General features: G+C 46.7%; 1 protein-coding gene across 3 annotated transcripts in view; it reads right to left on the reverse strand.

The window, feature by feature from the left end:
• Positions 1–14,219, reverse strand: part of LOC147615008 (uncharacterized) — a 53,122-nt gene extending 38,903 nt beyond the window's left edge. The window contains exon 1 of one of the 3 annotated variants that reach the window (XM_086780293.1): positions 14,060–14,219. The gene's annotated coding sequence lies outside the window, so the exon portion shown is untranslated. The remainder of the gene's footprint in view (positions 1–14,059) is intronic. The other 2 variants (XM_086780291.1, XM_086780292.1) reach the window with 2 other exon arrangements.
• Between the last annotated feature and the right edge of the window lie 355 nt (positions 14,220–14,574).

The following is a 14,574-nucleotide window of genomic DNA, read 5'->3' on the forward strand; positions in this document are numbered from 1 at the left end:
AAGCCATAGTGCCGACGGCAGAAAACGGGCACAGCCACCAACGGGAGAAAACGGATAGAAGCAATGGCCATAAACGGCGGAAAAAACGACGAGAAAAAAAGCGAAAAAAAACGACGAAAAAACCGGCAAAAAAAAAATGTCCCGGCTGTCCCGTCCCCAACAAGGCATCGCCGTTCTGCCGTTCCCAGGATGCCGTCCCCTGGTGACCCTGATTCCCGAGACGTCCGGCCCATCCCTGATCCGTGTCAGAGTGCCACTGCGTTTTGGGACGGCGTTTCCGCGTCCCAAACCTCCGTCCCCTGTGATAGAATGTGCAGCAGAAGAAGGGAAAGTGGAAACACAGGAGAGAGAGTGAGAGAGAAAGATGGAGAGGAAACACAGGTGAGAACCTGCTCTCAATATCATCATCAAAAGGAATACATGTCCCGAGCAAGAGGGGAGAACCTCGTAAGTGAGGGACTGCAGCTAGACAAGCTAGGCAAGCAATGCAAGCAGTAAAAATATGAGGGAGGCATGCCGGCTATATATACCTCTACATGAAGGCACTCAACTAGGGATAAATACCTCCACGACTGGGAAAAATCCCAAGACCATAAAATGGGGAATAAATATGGGTAAAATATGAGTGAGGGGTGACCAACCCCTCTGACTAACATGGTCAGTCCTAGAGGCTAAAATAGGACACCAAATAGGAAGCCAGCAAGTAGGGGATGATGTCTAACACCCCCTCTCCGCACCGGATGCTGAGCAAACTCCAAGAAGCCAGAGACGCCGTCCTCGATCAAAGATGAAAGACTGCAGAAACAGGTACCAACAAAGCTCCACAAGCAATCTCCTCAACAACTCAGCTACAAAAGCAACAAAACAAGCTGCCAGGTACACCGTTCCTCTAGAAGAAAACAACCATATAGGCTGCGACATGTTGCTCCAAATAATGGTTCCAAACCCAAGTGTAAGAACACTCCCCGAAGTCAAATGTCGTGTATCCAGCCTGGAGAAGGTATGAAAAACCTCATAACCAACCAAGATCAGATCTTGTATATAATCAATCCTGGGAGAAGCAAACTGCTCCTCACTGGAACCCTCAAAAATAGAGGCAATCTGCTCCAACTCTTACCAAGAGTAGCCAAATGCTGTATAATAGCACCCTTCTCGAAGGTCGGCATCGCCAGATGTAAGAACTCAACTATAGAAAATATGGGGTCCATCTGCTCAAACTCCATAACATGAGTTGCCCAATGCTGTACATAAGTACACGCCACTGAGGTGGGCATCGCAAGATGAAAGGACTCCACATCCCCCTCTGAAAAATGATATCGTCGGACTTGTACAAGCCCAACCTGATTCTGATCCAAATCCAAAAAACTCTAGAAGTACCACTCTGCCCCCTAGGCACGGTTAGCAACCACACATCCAAAGCATCCCACTGGGTCCAAAAAACCATCCTCCAAAACAACAAGCCATCAGAATAGGCAGGGGGAGGGGCATCCTCAGAAGCATCACAAAGAGAGGCAGAAGTAGACTCCTCACAATGAGGAAGGGAAGCAGGAATATAAACTGCAATGGCAACAAAGTCCTCAAAAGCATCACAGATAGCAGAAGACTCTTCCAGAAGTAGAACCAGATCCCAAGAATCAGCAACAACATATAAAAAGATCCATGTGAAAGGATCACACCGCAAAAGGGCAAAACACCCTCCTTGTTCTGCAAATACTACAAAGAACACAAGCTCGGACAAAATAAACTCTGCTCGAATCTCTGAAAAGATCACTGCTCTCCTCCAAATAACTGTAAACTCCTGTCAAAGAAGAATGTCTCCACAGATACAACACAGCTCCCGAAGCTGATCCTCAAGTGAAGTAGCTAGAGAAGGGCCCCCTCTGAGTGTAGAAAACTCTTGTGGGAAGCAAAACGCAGCCAAAACACTGCTATCCAGCAAAAACAGCACTCCACCACCAACAGAAGGCAAGGAACATGTAGAAACCAGGAAACTGTGTAGGCCAAGAACAAAACACAGGTATAGATGCTTCAAAATCAGCAAAACGCTGACTGAAATCAGAAATTCAGAATCCTTCTCAAGTACCAAACTGCCAGTTGAAGGTAGAGCTACCAGCAAGATCGGTTCAGAAAAAACGCAGCAACCATGGCTGCAAATCTGAAAACGCAGAGGTATAAGGGGCTGAATATAGAAACGTTGAAGAAATACGTACACCCAAGCCTTAGATCAGCAAATCAGCATCAAAAACCTATAGAAGAAAAAAAACAGCAAACATGCTCCTGCTAGCCTGTACAAAACAGGCGACCAGCACAGAGGGGGGGGGGGGTGAATGCCGAGAACCGCTGAATACTGCTGTAGACAGCCACCTGAAGAAAAACGCAGCAACCTATGTGCTGCTGCCCTTGCTGAAAACGCAAAAACGCAGGTCTGTCCAGGGGCGGAAAAAACGCAGATACGAAGAGGTATAGGAGGGAGCATCCAACGCTGAAAATCACCAGCGCTCTAATACCGTGATAGAATGTGTAGCGGAAGAAGGAAAAGTGGAAACACAGGAAAGAGAGTGAGAGAGAAAGATGGAGAGGAAACACAGGTGAGAACCTGCTCTCAATATCATCATCAAAAGGAATACATGTCCCGAGCAAGAGGGGAGAACCTCGTAAGTGAGGGACTGCAGCTAGACAAGCTAGGCAAGCAATGCAAGCAGTAAAAATATGAGGGGCTATATATACCTCTACATGAAGGCAGCCGACTAGGGATAAATACCTCCGCGACTGGGGAAAATCCCAAGACCAGAAAATGGGGAATAAATATGGGTAAAATATGAGTGAGGGGTGACCAGCCCCTCTGACTAACATGGTCAGCCCTAGAGGCTAAAATAAGACACCAAATAGGAAGCCAGCAAGTAGGGGATGATGTCTAACACCCTGTGACTATGACCTACACAAAGCCTCTTCTTCTTCTTCTTCTCTCTCTCTCTTTCCCCATTTCAGTATAGCCTGGATTCCCTATACCTTGCACATCAGGAGATCAACCGGATCATCCGGTTAGATCTACTCGGACTACACATACACCATACATGGGTGTCTCTATCAGCGATTGGTAAGAAGTGTGAGTTCTACAGAGATCACTTCTTGAGACTCTCGGAGGATGGATTCTTTGAGATCCCAAGATACATACAGATACACACGTCACATGCCATGCGTATCACAATCGGCCAACTCAAGGTATCCTCCCACCGCCTGAGAGTAGAGACTGGCAGAGCTGAGGATATCCCACATGAGGAGAGGACATGCACAGTATGCATCACAGGAGCAGTAGAGAATGAGGCCCATTATATGCTCGGTTGCCCGGCTTACTATGAGATACGGGGGAGATTCCATTGCCTCTTCTGAGAGGGATTGTAAACCGGCCTTCAGAAACCAAAGGGCGGTGGAACAAACACTCGCACGTAAAACACTTCAACACCATTGAGGACCTAGAAAAGGAAAACAAACAGGGGGAGCTAGAGTGCTCCTGCAAAAAGTACACGGACACCGATTGGCCCCAAATCACAGTGGCGCCCCTTGCGGTATTTCTTTAATTGATTATAAGAGCTTTGATTACAATATAAGGCTGGTAATTCAGCCGTACCAGTAGAACTCCTGAAGCCTACAAAGAACCTGCATCTGGCTTCTTGTCCACACAGCATCCACAAAAAAATCCAGCCATTGTTCACATCGAAAGACTCTCACACATTGAGCCTGCATACAGAAGCTTTCTCCCATGCTCAAGGCTGCCACAACCATCCATAGCCTCTCACACTATGAACAGCATCACACCCTGACACATCCAGTGCTTCTGCATCACAACACAGTCTCCCAAACTGTCTCTCAAAAGAGAACTCGCATCACAGCACAGCATACCATACAGTTGACACACCTGTACAAACCCTCTCTACCTTCCAAGGGTACTATCCATCTCTGTCATGGATTTCCCGTCCCCTATCCTATCAGTAGCAAGGCTGTACCAAACATGTGTCCACTCCTGTACCTTCTGCCTGCATGTGACCTATCTCCAGGAGAAACCCAAAACATGTCTCTTCGAGAAAACCTACGACCTGTTTCCACATGAAACCCTTAGGCCTGTTTCCCTTTGAAACTTCTGTCCTGTTTCCATACATCTAGTTACCTGTTCCCTCATGAAACATCTGGCAACATAGAGATGCCCATAACTGTAGGTCCCACTGTTCCTTTCTAGCAGGAAGACAACAATCTGCTCCATGAGCACGCAGTCATGCGAGCTTGCTTCACTCCCATGCCGAGAAACATAACCAAAAGATCTGTACTTGTAGCCAGAAACCCAAGTACATTGCTGAATTTGCAGCCAAACAAAAACAGCCCATAAACTGTCCCAAAACAGTCCCAAATCCAAAGCAAAGAGAAGCTGAAAGTTCCATCAGATGAACGCCATCGATGAGATGTCTATGTTCATGAATAACCAGCCCCTCCTTTCTGCAAAAACACGGCGCCTTCCAAAAAGCACACGCCTGCAACCACCTATCCGAACAGGTCGACACCAGCAGCCACCCGTACCAAATAGTGTGCAGCTGTCTCCTATATTAGCTGTCGTACAGTAGCCGCCTGTACCAGCTATACCTATCCGTACACATGCCTGCAGTCGTACACCTGAATCTGCAGTCATACAGCTGCCACGTGGACTGTACTGCAACTATACCTGACTGCGCCGCCTGTACTTGCAGCAGCCTAACCTACGCCGCCAGTACTTGCACCGCCTGAATCTGCACCTGCAGCAGCAGCCTGTACCTACAGCAGCCGTACACTGTACCTGCAGCAGTCGTACAGTTCTGCACTGGCTCTTCTGTGCGCAGCCAACATCAGCAGCCGACTCCTCTCTTCCATGCATGAGAACTTGCACGCCTCCCCAAAAAGCAAGAGAGAGAAGCAAGAGAGAGACGTGGGCCTCCAAAAGTAGAGTAGTCTCTAAAAATTGCCTTGAGGGCCTCCCAAGGTTTTGAAACCTTTTTAACATTAATTTTTGGCCACCAAAGGTTATAAAACCTTTTTAATTAATGTCTCTTTGTCCCCTTCACACTTGGGGTTGTCCACACATGGGCTTCCTTTTTGACTCCAACCTGATGCCATTCACACTGTCCACCATGTCCCCGTGCACACCTGCATACTGTCCAGAGAAAAACACAGGGTCGTGACAGATTCGGACCATTCACACGGGTGATACGGTTTGAGGATCAGAGGTGCTTGGGCATGTACTTGATCGAGCTCAGACGACACAGGGATGTCATGTTGAGGCAGCATGCTGAGAGACAACCCCGGCTCCGACAAGACACCTCATAGAGAGCCATCACAGATTTCTTTGTGGTACATACATCCACATCAGAATCTACTGCCCACAACAGTTCCTCTACTACGACATCAGAGCCCGTACCCACGCCCCAGAGGAGTTCTTAGTGAGAGAGCTGGATCCATTCTACGAGCCAGACGTCCCCGACCCAGAGCATCAGGACCCTACACCACACAGAGACGGATTCGTGAGGTTCTCCGCCGACATGTCACGCTCCCATCATAGAGGCCTGACGTTCACTCAACCATCAGATCGATTCTGGCCGAGGCGGGTATCGACATTAGCTGATCACAGCATATCTCGCTCTACACAAGATCATCTGTTGATCACATGTACTATCAGATGTTTTCATTCTACTTTTTCTTTCAGTTTTCCATGGCTCAGTATATCCATGGTACCATTGTATTACTTTTGGTCTCATAGGCCCTTGGGGTCTTCCATAGATGTTAATATAACTCTCTCTCTCTCTCTCTCTCTCTCTCTCTCTCTCTCTCTCTCTCTTTTTAGTAAAACCGTTGCTTCATTGGTAAAATAAATATACAATCATAACTGTCCCAAAGCGGGACAGCGACAACTCAAATTAGAAACAGTGGGGAAACACCTCAAGCTGCGGAAAAGCAAGCTCTCCGAGATCATAAGAATCTCTAAGAGACTGGTAAAGAGATCTACGGAAGAAAGGAAAAGGGACGACATGAACAAAAGAAAAAAGCAGCCGGACATGATAGATAGTCCAAAAAGCCCAAGATCTCGTCCAATCCAAAAAGACAACATAAGCTAGCAATGTAGGAGAGAGTCGACCAAAAAGCCAAAACTGTCTCCCAAAAAGTCTACCTAGAAATCGTGCATGTAGGCCCCCTGACAATCTGTCCAAGAGGGCTCGAGAGTGGGAGTAGTACCAAAGAAGATGGGGCACCATTTCATATGGGTGAGAGCATCTCCTACAAGAGGCTAAAGCAATGTGTCTGTGCCAAAAGAATCCCAACCGGAAAAACACCCATAATACATCTCCATAGAAACAGTCGTTGCTTCAAAGGCAATTTGCTCATCCATATCCTTCCCAATGCTGCTCTCCATCAAGGCAAGGAAAAAAGAAAGAGAGGTATATCCAAGAAGCCACCTGTCAAAAAGCCAATCAGTAAGTTTGTCTTGTTCTTGAAGGGCAGGCACTGGCTATAATTGTTGCATCATTTTCATAATGACCCTCCAAATTGACCTATGATGCAATTCCAAGTGACAATGTTGTACTCGAGGAACCGAAAATACCATACCATGCTCATCAATAACATCTCGTATGTGGCAAATTCCAAGCATAGAAAGGTTATAGGCCTTCCTTGGTTGAGACAATGCAAGAGGCACATAAACACCCTACTCCAATGAATGTTCTCCATAGCTAAAGAGCTTCCTTGATTAGGTGGCCAACCCGGCCAACACCCTACTCCAATGAATGTTCTCCATAGCTAAAGAGTTTCCTTGATCAGGTGGCCAGCCCCGTCAATGTAAGTGGTGCAACAAAGCTTTCCAATCATGAATGAGAGCAATAGCATAGGGAGAACTCGTGATGTTGCCATCAAAATATCCAAAAATTATATCCTCATAACGGGTGACCAAGAGGCCATGTGCTTTTGTACGCATGGAGACACACATACTGCCCATGGCTTTGATTGTACCACAAAATCAAGTAGAAACATCACCTTTTTGGCAAGAACATGATAATGGATATTGAGAATGTTAAGACCACCATGCATCTTAGGCTAGCAAACCTTCATCAGATGGAGAGCTTTTCTCTTTGCTTTGGTTTTCCTCAGGCATTCCAAGGCTCTAGACATGAAAATCTATCTATGAGACCAAGGCAGCAAAGGGAGATAAAATTGCACATATGCCATGATTATAGACAGGTCATAGCACTATTCACAGACATACATGCAAAGGCCAAGTAGACAGCTTCCAATATTCAATTTTGTGATGTAGCTTCAGCATCACCCATTCAGTCTCTTCTTTAAGGGAGATTTCCCATCCAATGAGGTGTCCAAGATGCCCGACTATTTGATTAGGTGGCACAATTTATCCTAGCCAAAGTAACCTATGCTAATCACAATTTTTCAGCGGCAAGCTTAGATTTTGCAAAGTTGACATTCAACCCAGCAGCCAACCCATAAAGCGACAAAGCTTGCATGATTATCCTGGCATCACGCTCTGTATTCCAAGGCAAAAAGAAAGGATCATCAGCATAGGCTTGAGCCACAAAATTGTGTAGGAGCATAGGATGTGTAGTAATAGCATAAAGCAAAGCATTGAGAGGACATCCCTGTCTGACAGATTTCCCTAACTTCCAAGGGGCTGAAAGTTCATCTCTGAAAATGCATTTCGATGTACCTTCTTGATGCAGCCACAAAATAACATTTTTCATTTTGCACCATACCTGTGATTCTTTGCGAAGTGAAACTAGCTACCCACAGTGCCCACTTGCTCAAAAGAATCCACCACACTTCATTAAGAACGAGCTTGCATTGATCGAAGGGTTTTTATGGTTTTCAAAACAATGGTTTATATGAATATGGTGATATTATTGCTGCATGATTCACCTATAACGGTAGCTATAATTGATGGGATGTATCAGCGGGACCAAGCACGTCCCATGTGAGATCAGTGTCCAGTTGAGGTGAGCTGTTCTTCAGATTCACATCTAGCTCTTCCCACTGCACCACCAAGGGTGTGGTTGGCAGCCCATGGCTCATTCCGACCGTCCGATCAACAGCTGTAGTGCAAGGAGATCATCGAGTTCGATCATTTTGAGTGATTAACACACCACCATATCCCTCGTATTGGAAGCTTTTGCGGCAACTGCCACTGATCTTGATGTAACCAAATGACGTTGTGCTTGCCCAGCTGGTACTGATATGCCGGAATGCTTAGTCGAGCCATGATCTGTGCTTATTGTTGACCTGATATTGTTCTGATGAGCACTCGGTTCTTCATGAGCGCCTGCAGAGATGATGTAGTCATGCATCAATGCAGCATGTAGCTTAGACAAGGCATCTCTTATGATTCTGTCCCATCTATCATGACCCATCTGCTGTAGCAACTGTTGTTGAAGCTGGCTAATGAGTTGGCTATCAATACCTTGATCAATTATAGTAGAATTATTGTTGTGGGAGGTGGTGCCGGCGGCCGTCACAGCAGAGACATGGTTATAGTGGAGTGACTCAGTTTGGGGAGGAGATCCGGACACGAGGAGATCTACTTCAGGCCCAGAAGCAGTTTTATGCAGCAGTAAGAGGCAGTCATCTTTTGCCGCTCAAGCGGCACCCCAACTCCCTGTGGTTGGTTTCACCGCGAGGCTGGTTTGGATGAAGACCAGCATGCAATATACCTTTGATTCTATTCCCAAGCATCGTAGTGACAAGCTTGTACACCATAGACATCAAAGAGATGGAATGCCAATCCATTAAACCTTCACAAAGCTATTTTTTCGGCAACAATTTAAGCAAGCCTTCTTTCCAAGAGGATTGTAGCTGTCCGATCGACCAACAATAATTGACCATCAAGAGGATGGACTATGGATGGGCTATTTTAGAACATCCCAAAATGCATGAAAAAAATCAACCATAAGGCCATCCCATCTTATGGATTTCCATTTATGCAAATTTTTGAGAGCAACATCCAATTCTTCCTCAGTAAAAGATGCATTCATAGTAGCTGCCTCATGTGGAGTGACTATAGGGTGAACATCATAATCACAGGGGACGGGGGGAACGGACCCTTGGGACGGGGGAACGCCGTTCCATAACGGACTGGAACGGAGACGGGATGGGGACGGATGGGAGACGTGCGAGTTCGAGGCGTAACAGCAAGACGGCGTTTCGAGGACGCCGGGACGGCTCAGGTTGTGGAACGGGACAGACTGGGACGGTTAATTGACCGTTGGGCAGTTGTAGCCATTGGGCCGGCGCATTGTAGCCGTTGGGCAGCGCATTGTAGCAGCCCCTCCCCACTTGGCCCATGGCTATAAGAAGAGCCCCCATGCTATAAGAAGACACACCTCCTTGCTCTTAGCTCTTGCCTCTCGTCCCTCGAGTCTCCTTCAAAAGCTTCAACCTTGGCATTTGCTCATGGCTCAAGCTCTCAAGTTTCAACACTCCTCAAGCAAGGCTCAAGATCAAGCCTCAAGGCTCAAGACTCCTCAACTTTCAAGGCCCAAGTGGGAAGCTCATTGGCTCAACACTCCTCAAGGGCCAAGGCTCAAGACTCAAGTGGGCATTGGGCAAAGCTCAAGCTCTCCTCAAGTGGCATTGGGTAAGTTGTAATTTCAAATTGTCACTTGTAGTCTTGTTGCTCTCCTACACTCACCTCTTGCTCTAGCCTCTCCATTGGCAAGCGCACCCCGCGCGCACACACTCACCTCTTGCTCTAGCCTCTAGCCTCTCCATTTGGCATTGGCATTGGCATTGGCATTGGCATTGGCATTGGCATTGGGCAAGCACGTACGCACACACACTCACTCACCTCTTGCTCTCCTACACTCTCTCTCTCCTACTTTCACCTCTTGCTTTAGCCTCTCCATTGGCAAGCGCACACACACACACACTCACCTCTTGCTTTATTTAGCCTCTCCTACATCTCTCTCCTACACTCACCTCCATTGCTCAAGCCTCCTTGGCACTGCCTCCATGGCATCTTCATCACGACCATCCCCCGCACCTTGTTTCGGCGGCGCCAATATGAATAGAGGAAGGAGGACCGAAGGTTGGTCTTGGTGGGAAGAGGTCAACTCCGATCATCCCGGAAGTGGAGGAGGCTCTTGCCCATGGTCGTGCAAGCTATGTCCATATAGGCGAACAGGTGGGGCGGATAAAGTGAGAGCTCACCTCTTGCATGAGCCCGATCATGAGGTCTGATTTTGAGATCGGGTCACACAAGAGACGAGAAGGAGGCTTCTTGAACGCGTTGCCACACGAGGCCTTGCTTTCAAGGAGGAGGGTGCCGCATGTGCAACACTAGTGAGGCCATCCCAAGGTTCGGCATCTGTCACCAACCTGGACATTTCCAGGTATGAAAGGGGTCTGGTGGACTCCAGGATGTCTAGATATTTGGAAAGTACAAGCTTTGGGAATGGGGGATTATCCTAGAATACAAAGGACCACACTCCTAAAATTTAGGAGAGTTGCTATTTTTGGCCTGACTCCAATGAAAATTTTGTTTGCGTCATTACATCAAGAATTGAGCAGATACCAAGAGTTGGCGAAGTGCCTATGTGACAAAATGTCTACCAGTTGGGATATTTTTAGAGATAAAGTTTATGGAAGGACCCATCTCTTAGATTGGGACATGTGGCAAGAAAGTGGACCAAAGTGAGACAAGTGGCCTGACACTTATTAGAAAATGGATCAAAGTGAGACAAGTGGCCTCACACTTGTCACTTCAGCTATTGTGTGGCTCTCCACTTGTCATTGTAGCCTTCTCTTGCCATTTTAGCTCATGGGAGGCCCAAATCTATAAATTGGAGCCCTCTCTCTTCATTAAAAGAGGCTCTCTTGCTGCACACTAGCCTCTACCCCTGTTACAGGCTGCCCTAATGATGGCTACTCTCTTTCTCTCTCTCTTGAAGGCTGCCCATGAAGAATACCGGCTGTTGGGGACTGTTTTGGAGGCTTCCATCGCGAAGAAATACTGAAGGCAAGGGTATTTAATCATTTATTATGATTTCTAGCCATTGTACTTGTTGTACCAGCCTTTGTACATGCTGTACCAACATTTGTACTTGCTGTACCTGCTGTACCAACCACCGTACCGACTGTAGCCACTATACCTACTGTACCAACCATTGTACCGACTGTACGAACCATTGTACCTGCTGTACGGCTGAATGGAGAGTTGTACTTGCTGTACCAACTATATTGCATAAAGACCCGTGGTTTTTGGGAAAGAATCAATACCCACACGGAGGTATATGGATTATATTGTTGGCTCGGAATTTCTACAGCCTATGTTCTGGCTTGGTTGCCTTGTGTTGGGATGTGTTATGTCATTTGTATATGGATAATCCAGCATCTCCCGTGGGGAGAGTAAGGCCCTCAAAGCTTGTACATGATATTATTCTCCTTGGGTAATAAAATACTCTTAAGGGGGGGGTTGGCCCATTCCGGCCTGTGTGTGGTGTCACATGTGCAAGATCCATTTTCAGCATTTGTGGATGTTTTGTCCAGCTTTTATGTTTTGATGCAAAGTGATGATGGATATGTGTTAAGGTTGTGGCCATGTTTAAGTGTTTTGATATGCTTTGATGGTATCAACAAGTGTGTCAAAGGCCCTAGTCTCCCGGGCACCGCTCACCGCCGCGAGTTACAACATCCCCATGTGCATCCACTTCATCCGCACCCACGGCTGCATCACCCGCCCCACAAGAACGGGCCCCAACACCATCCTTCTCCATGCCGACCGCATCCACACACTCACGCCAACAAAGTACTCTTGAGGGTAGTTGGGACCCCAAGAAGAAGAAGGAGGTGGATACGGCCATAGCTCACTTCTTCTTTCATGACCACATTGCTTTCCATGCTGCTAGGTAATCAAGAATTAAGATCTCTAGCTTAAGATCTATCATTTTACAATGTTTCTCTTACTTGAACTTTGAACTTTGAAGTTGATCGATTATTAAATTATTCATTTTTTGTGGCTAGATCGGACTACTTCAAGGTCATGGTGAAGAAGATAGGGGAGTATGGTCCAAACTATATGCCCCCATCATCAGAGTCTTTGCGCACCACATTGCTAGAGAAGGAGAAGAGGCTTGTGGAGCAAGTAACAGAAAACACGAAGCGACAATGGGCAAGGAATGGAGTGTCCCTGATAGCCGATGGATGGAGTGATACACGGAAGAGGTCCATCCATGGCCTTGTCGCATAATCCCGCGGTGAGATGTACTTCATCGCCTCACATAATGCTTCTGGGACCAGGGAGAGTGCTGATGTGCTAGCAACAGAGTGCGCTAGTGGCATAGAGATCATTGGCCCAAACCTAGTTGTGGGCTTTGTTGCTGATGGAGAGGCTTCAAACAAGACAGCCGGAGCGATCGTCGAGAGCATGTACCCCAACATCACCGTGTCATTTTGCATGGCACATTGCTTAAATAGTCTCTTGAAGGATATTGGGGACTTGCCATGGATCCGGCCTATCATCCAAGTGGGCAGCCAAATAGTGACATTTGTCACAAACCATCAGTTCCTACGCCATGAATTCTCCAAAAAATCCAGCCGTCAGCTCCTCAAATACTCAGATACGAGGTTTGCCTACAACTTCTTGATGCTTCACCAATTGAAAGAGTGTAGTGGTGCATTGAGACACTTGTTCATTAGTGACGAGTTCACTTCTTCACCATTGGCTTCCACTGAGATAGGAGCTCTATGCAAGGAAAAAGTAGAGAACCCTGATTTTTGGGAAAAAAGTGAAGCGAGCGTATTGATGCTATGGTTCAACCTATTGTCCACTTGATGAGGCTTGTGGATGGTATGAAGCCACGCATCGGCAAGGTATATGAGGCATGATAGAGAAGCTGAGGGATTTGGAGCCAGATAAGAACAGGTATGAGGAGAACAGGTATGAGGAGATCCATTACCTATGTGTGCTGTCAGAATGCGCAGCGGAAGACTAACGCACATAGGAGACGCATCACCATCGAGCACCACGAACACCCCCAATGAGCACTGCAGCATCCCTCCACCGGACTCCCATCTCCCGCTGAGCTGCCTCCCAAAACATCGGCCGGAGGAGATGACTATGACAAGGTGCCACTCTAGCCTATATATGGCTCTTCAACTTCCCATGCTTCCACTAATGGGATAATCCACTTTACCCGGCAATTCTACCAAAAAAGGAAAAGCATGGCGTATATAAACAGGAAACTCAGCAACTCCTAACTCCTACCCACACAGAGCATCTATGTTTGACGAAGCTTTGATAATCCTTTGTAGGCAACCGGGGGTATACATGCACCATCTGCTGCCAAAAAAAAGAGGCAACTTTTCCAAAATAGTAAGTAGAACCTCATAGAAGCCTCGAGCAGCAATGTAGCAGCCCTCAACAAAGCATCCTCTTTAACCAACATCAGCAGCTGCAGGATTCTTTCCAAAAAAAAAGGATTAAAGCTCTCTGTGAAAGTTTCATTACAGGGTCTAATAATACCTAGCCAGGAACCTGCAAACGAAACTCAAGGACAGGTTCATCCCAAGCTTTCTTGATCTTAGCAAAACCTTATTCAAGGGTGTCATAGAAATGTTGTAAGTCGGGATTGGGGAGAGCAATTCAGTACACTTCTGTAGGAGAAGCCATTAGAGAGAAATGGCAAGTATGAACAAGAAGAAGGCTTCAACAAAGAGAAGGCAAAGAAAGGAACACGAAGCAACCACACACTAGTAAGAGCAGAAGATGGCGAGCAGATGCAGGGGCAGCAAGTGCAGTCAACAGCAGCAGACACAAGCCTGTATGAGCAGCTGACAGCCAACTGCAAGGGAGAAAATCAGACGGCGAACAGAAAAGAAGAAGGATATGGACGACGAAACGGGAGAGGAACGCAGGGCGCGCACTCTCTCTCTCTCTCTCTCTCTCTCTCTCTCTCACACACACACACACACAGTACAGAAAAAACACACATGCCCACTACATTAAAATGCGAATAATTCTACAGAAATGTCGGTGAAGGAGACTTACCAGGGAACATGGCACACGCGGTGGACAGCAGCTTCCATAGCTACGAAGAGGGCGTGAAGTGTTGAAACGCCTAAAGACAGACTGAAAGACAGGGAAGGGAAAGGAATCGCCTGTGTTACCCATTTTATAAAATTGCTGTATGCTAGAGGCAAACAACTAAGTTGTTCCAAAGGTGTCGCCTATATGCATGATGCATCTATGCAAAGTGCTTGAGAAAACTTGAGGCTTGTACATGTATACATATGCCTGTGTGCACACGACATGTGCAAGTGCACATACTATATGCATGATGCATCTATGCAAACTTGAGAAAACTTGTGCTTGGATGAGTTGGCTTCTTTATGTCAATTTGAACGTGTATACATATGTGTGTGCGCTCGACGTGTGCACGTGCACGTACTATATGCATGATGCATCTATGCAAAGTGCTTGAGAAAACTTGTGCTTGGATGAGTTGGCTTCTTTGTATCAGTTTGTACATGTATACATATGCATGTACGCACAACATGTGCACG

Source organism: Cibotium barometz, chromosome 41 (assembly GCF_041138505.1).
Source record: "Cibotium barometz isolate CiBa-2024 chromosome 41, ASM4113850v1, whole genome shotgun sequence".
Lineage (NCBI taxonomy): Eukaryota > Viridiplantae > Streptophyta > Polypodiopsida > Cyatheales > Cibotiaceae > Cibotium > Cibotium barometz.